The sequence below is a fragment of the Parasteatoda tepidariorum genome, chromosome 5, assembly GCF_982258835.1.
Source record: "Parasteatoda tepidariorum strain Cologne lab strain chromosome 5, Ptep-v5.0, whole genome shotgun sequence".
NCBI lineage: Eukaryota > Metazoa > Arthropoda > Arachnida > Araneae > Theridiidae > Parasteatoda > Parasteatoda tepidariorum.
The window spans coordinates 11,709,601-11,716,036 of record NC_141759.1 but is presented as its reverse complement, the minus strand read 5'-3'; positions in this window follow the sequence as shown (position 1 = coordinate 11,716,036).

Sequence of the window (6,436 nt, the reverse complement as noted above, 5' to 3'; positions counted from 1 at the left end):
CATTGGTGCTTAATTCACATTTTTTTTTTTAATTTTAGTGTACACAACACATTGTAATCCCTATTCTTTTTGCATGCGGAAAACTGAACTGGATAAAAAAAGTATTACGGTAAGAAGATTTACGGTCAAATATAATAACTTAAATGTTTTAGAGAAGAGAAAAATATATTAGGATTCTTTCTAAAAAAATCGGTAATTAGGTGATATTTCCTTGCTTAGATAAAATTAATGCACTTAGTCAATAATTCTGAAGTTTTAGAAATTTTCATAAGGCCAGTTAATTTAAAGCTGGAGTATTTTTTCAATTATATAAGAATTAGAACACACTCGTTTTGTTTCACAAGACTGTGACATTTCTTCTTATACTGCGCTATTTTCATGCAAACAATAACTAAGGATAGAAAAACTGAACTGATAGTCCTAAATGTCTGTTTTAAAAGAAATACAGAATAATAATAGAACATTATTCCTTAAAAAGCGTTATTCCTTATGAAGATCGAATTTTCGGAAACAGCATTAAGTATATCATATATAAGATAGACAAAGACATTTTCTTTGGATTCTAAGAAACGGACATTACATTGTTTTGGATTCTATAAGACAGACTTTCCCCTGCTACAGATGTCTTTCGCTTGTTCTTTGCTTTTTACATAATTCCAGTATATTCTCTGACTACCACTTCAACTACGGAATTCAGCTATGTGATTAAAAAGTGTCGGAAAAGTTCTTATTTCTTTCCTTCAAATACAGATGTGCCAACTTCTCCGGCTTCTAGCTAGATATTTTTCCCAAATAGTTAAAGTAATTGCATAATTTCTGTTTTGATAATCGATTTAAAAAAGATGTTTCCCACCACAGTATACAATTAGTTGAAACATATATAAAAAAAAATATAATTAAGTAGCACAGGATTGATGTGCACTTAAAAAAATTAAAAAGTGGTAGTAATATTTAAAAAAAAAGTTATATTATTATGTTTGTGTTAACCAGAATGTTTTATTTTCTCTTCTAAGCAAAAGTAAATAGATCTGAAGGTGTCGAATAAAAAAACTTTATTTCGATAGTAAAAGCTAATATTAAGAAATGTTCATCTTCTTAAAAACAAAATTGGTCAGTAATTAATTTTTACATGATTTTTACATGGCGACACTTTAAGAAAATTTGTTTATTTATTTAAATATTGTTTTAAATAACATCGAAGGTAAACTTCTGTGTTCCTAATCTCTAATTTATTTTCTCTTCTAAGCAAAAGTAAATAGATCTGAAGGTGTCGAATAAAAAAACTTTATTTCGATAGTAAAAGCTAATATTAAGAAATGTTCATCTTCTTAAAAACAAAATTGGTCAGTAATTAATTTTTACATGATTTTTACATGGCGACACTTTAAGAAAATTTGTTTATTTATTTAAATATTGTTTTAAATAACATCGAAGGTAAACTTCTGTGTTCCTAATCTCTGCCTTATAGAATATGAATAAAGATGATGGACATCAGGAAACTATCACTTGGGAGGGAAGAAAGGAATAACTCTTTAACTTTTCTTCCGAGGATCATTTTTTCCGCTGGTAGTATAATTAAAATAAATTATAATTAGAGACAGAATTTTTTTTTTTTTTTTTGCATTTTGTCAAAGCTTAAACACATGATAGAATGATTAACATACATTTATGTGCATGTTTGATATGATTAAATGTAGTTGTGGTAAAAATTATTAGAAATTAATTTAAAAAATACAGAGAAAAAATAAAAAGCATACATTTTACTACCACTTTAAATTGAAAAGTACGATTTTATGAAAAATCCATAAATGTTATCAGCTATGATAGATGTAAAACGGGCAATTTAAACATTGCTGCTTATGTACTGTTTCTTATTTATTATTAGAACCTTGAATCGAATTGTATTGTTCCCACTTCAATTGTTTTAAATAATAATTATAAATAAGCGTAGTTTTAAAGTATTTCTTAAACTAATCTATCAGCGTTTAAGCTTATATCATTATAAATCAAATCATCAGTAAGGCCTGAGCCAACACCTCCTACAACTGAAGGCTTTTACATAGGTTTTTACAGGTAGTCCGATCAAACCACATCACTATGAAAATAAACCAGTCTATGAAAGCGCCATTTAATACAAAATCTAGTAAAAATAAGAAAGTGATTGCCAACATATGTCCTTAATATAGGGATATTATTGGTTTGTCTTAATATAGGGATAGTATTGGTTGTAAGTATTTACTTGTCTATCACCCCAGATTTATTTCTCAAATATATAATTTAAAATTCTTTCAATTATTATTAATATAAAATTTCGGTACATGAGCACAACTGGTTTAGTTACTAAATAGTCTGCGCAGATAATTATGCAGAACCGGGCAGAGGCTTTCTGATGTTGGAGGTTATGTCTGAACACTTTAGGAAGAAACATTGATACTCCTTGAAAAAACTGTATATCTACTAAAAGTATAATTCTAAAGAAGCTATAAAGTTTTATAATATTAACCCGTCCCGAAGCACCAGATTTCAATAGAGAATTTTATTTAGGCTGTACATTCTAAGTGAAGTGACATGCTTTAGTTCTTGGTTGCTTGAAGAACATTCCTAGCTAAACGCTTGAAAGCAATCAGTTTTACATTTCTAGTGGCTTGTAGCATTTGTTAAAGTAGTGTTGTCAGAATGGCTGCATTGAACTAGAAAAACTTAACCCCAGTATACAAAAGTAAACATTTAATGACATCGCAGAAATTCAGTTATTGTTGTTGTGTAATATTTGTTTAAGCAGTGTCGCCAGAATGGCTACACTGAATTGGAAAGGGTTATAAGGCCAATATACAAAAGTAAACATTTAATGACATCGGAGAAATTCAGTTAATGTTGTTGTGTAATATTTGTTGCAGCAGTGTCGCCAGAATGACTACACTGAATTGAAAAGGGTTACAAAGCCAGTATACGAAAGTAAACATTTAATGACATCGGAGAAATTAGTGTTGGTGTGTAAAATTAGTTGAAATAGTGTTTCCGGAATAACTGTTCTGAACTGGAAAGGATTAAAGCAAAACGCAAACACAACAAAAAAAAGTAACAGTAGGTGTACGGAAGTAAACGCTTAATAACGTAACAAAAATTAAGTTAAAGTTTAAAAATTTTTAGTAAATCTTGCTAAATTGTAAAAAACAGCTTTAACCAACTGAGGTGCTTTTTCTGTCTCGTCAAATAGCGTGCCAGCATTTATCTAAAATCTGAATTGGGTATACTATAGCCTACCTCACAGGTTGTGTTATTCCTACTAAATTTAACCCATGAACGGCATTTTCTGCGAGCCTAACTTCAAGCCCCAAATAAACAAACGAAGAGTTTGATCATTTAAATAGCTGCTTGCCAGATTTTATTGCATTATAAAGAAAAGTAACTGATATTCGATTTTTAATTAATAATTGATTTATGTGGATAGTGGCATTTATGTGGATAGTGGCATAGAATTTAGCATTGCATCATGGTAAATGTTATTCCTACTAAGTGGAAGTAGTTGTGTTTTTTTTATATTATACCCAATTATGAGGAGAAAAACCGGGATCCAGTTTAAAATTTTTAGTGTTCTAATTTTACAGAAAACTAAAAATGCTTTTCTAAAAACGCTGGTCAAATGATGTTGTGCAAATATATAATTTATCATCTTTGAAATTAAAATCTCGCTTCCTACGTATTCATGTCAGTTGATTGTCAGAAACATTTTAAGTGCTCTATTGATTCAAAGCGCAAAACTTATGTTTATATCGAATTCTAGAAATCTCAATAGTTAAATTGATGAAATTAAAAGAATTAATTTGCGTGATTTCTTTGTGATAGGAATCTCCATTGTTAATTGTTCCCACAATCAGTATTTCGAATGCATTTTTTTCCGAATTACATTTTCTACATTCATTATTTTTATATTGATTTCTTAAAGTAAAAAGTTATTGTAAGAAACGAAACATTCAAATAGACAATAAAGGGTGATAATAATAAGTATCACACTTTTGTAAATTAAAATATTTTTAAATGAAATATTTTTTTAATCTATCTCCTAGTCCATTAGGTTTATAATTTTTTTTCAGTATACAGTGATTGTTCTGAGACTTTAAAATTGATTTCATTTAACCCTTAAAAAGATTTAAAGTTTGGCGATAATTTCTATCAGAAATAATTTATTGTTATCTAGTAAGTCAGTTTAATTCAAACTCATCATCATTGAATTTTTGCATCATGTTGTAAAAATGTTCGGCCAACCAAAAATTGTGAATTTTCATCAAAGTAAAAAAATATGTGAATCAAAGTATTTTATTTACAGCGTTTTCGGATTTTTTGGATTGGTTCGACTGAAACCTACAAAATGGAATCTGTGCATTTTATATTCAGTTCGCGTTATATTAGTTTTGGCTATCATATATAATTCGGCTTTGGGAGTTTTCATACACATCAAAATTGGAGTAGATAAATTAAGCCTATTTTATGACATTGCTAATATTACAAGCGCAATTGCTTTGGTGCTAATAAATTTGAAGAGAGACGAACTCACGAGGCTATTGACAACTAAAAAAATGATCTCTTGTTTGAAAAGTAATCACCTCACGAAAATAACTATTTGCTCAATCGCCCTGCCTATATATTACGCTATTTCTCCAATGATGTTTGCGAATGGAACTGAAGATACGAACTTTCATACATTTGGATATGTATTCAAGAATCCGGCAGTTCAATACGTTATTGTCTTTTTAGCACGTTTGATGTATTCGCTTTTATACAATGTTTGCAATATGATCACCCTTGCTTACTTATTTGCTTGCCAGACGATTTGCGATAATCTTGGCAAATTGATTAGAGATATTAATGGCACTGCTCCCGAAGAATTCGATAAATGTTTTCAAAAAGAGTTTGCTGTGAAACGATCTGTAATTTTCAGACATTTAAATGAAATTCAGACTACATTCTCACTACCAATATTTTGTGCGTTCAGTACCTTTTTCTGGATGTGTTTCTCAGCGACAGGGAGCTTTTTAGCTTCAAATCGAAGCACTTTAATGTACTATATAGATACAGTCAACTACATGATCACTTCATTGCTGGCAATGGTGGTCATCTTGTTTAGAGCTGGTCAAGTGCCCATTGACATCGGAAAATTCCGGAAAGCCTTTTACGAAAAGATAGAGGCCAGGTCTTTGAAGGGAAATAGTTTTAATGGTGGAGATGTGGATCTAACTTTGTACAAGATTCCGAAATTTGTGCTTTCAGGAATAGATATCATTTATTTCCGAAGAAATGCCATTTTAGGATTGTTGGGTGCAATACTTACTTACAGCTTCTTACTGCTGAATGAGAAATCTGCAACCGAAGTCAGCACCAAGTATTCAAATAATACCAAAGGTCCTTAGACTCTCTCCATGCGAGATGATTGCTCTTTTTGAATGCTACTTTCAAATTCGGCACAAAATACCTAAATGTTATTAATATTATCGAAGTAAACCTGTTTGAACAGAATTCCTCAATGCTTTTTTAAAAAAAAAAATTCTTGGCAAAAGAGAAGCACATTTTGCTTTTATTTTAATCAAAAATGGAACATTATAATTATTGTAACTATTAATGAAATAATTCACAACAGTAACCACTAATAGTTTTACTATTCAGATACATATGCTTCTCAGATACACGATCATTAGTCACACTCTATCCGACTATGATTACTTTTTTAAAAGTCGTCACAAAATATTTAGGCAACAACATCGACGACGCACCGTATCCGACCATTATTGCTCTAATGTCTGTTTCAGAAGTCGGCACAAAATGCTCATATGTTATAAATATTAACCGAAGAAGACTTGTTTGAACATGCTTATGTTTTTAAAAAACTCTTGGCAAAAAGTCACTTTGCTTTTACTTTAAATAGAAGTATTATAATTATTGTAAATATTAAGAAATAATAATGTTACGATTTAGCTATTCAGATACTTGCTACTCTGATATATGATCATTAGACACACTCTATCTGACTACGATCGCTCTTTATCACTATGCACTCCCCGAGGTCAATATATAATTAATATAAATACATATAATTAATATATATAATTAAACTCAAATATAGTTAATACTTTCCGACACCGAAGTAAAAATGTTTAAACAGAATTCATCACGGATTTATTTCGAAAGCTCTTTGCAAGGAAAAAAGTTTCATTCAGCTGGGATAGGCATAGTAACCTTGCAACCTCCTGTAACTTGGAAGTTTCCTTAACCCTTTTGAAGGCCGTGGTAAGCATACTTACCACCACGTTTTACCACTTTTAATATAGGTTTCCATTTTTCAATAAGTTCAGCTTTCTTGAAGTGAGTTTAAAATTGGTAACCATTTGTCACTTTTAGGAAACGTATAAAAGTTATAAAATACATAATTCCTTTTGAAGTT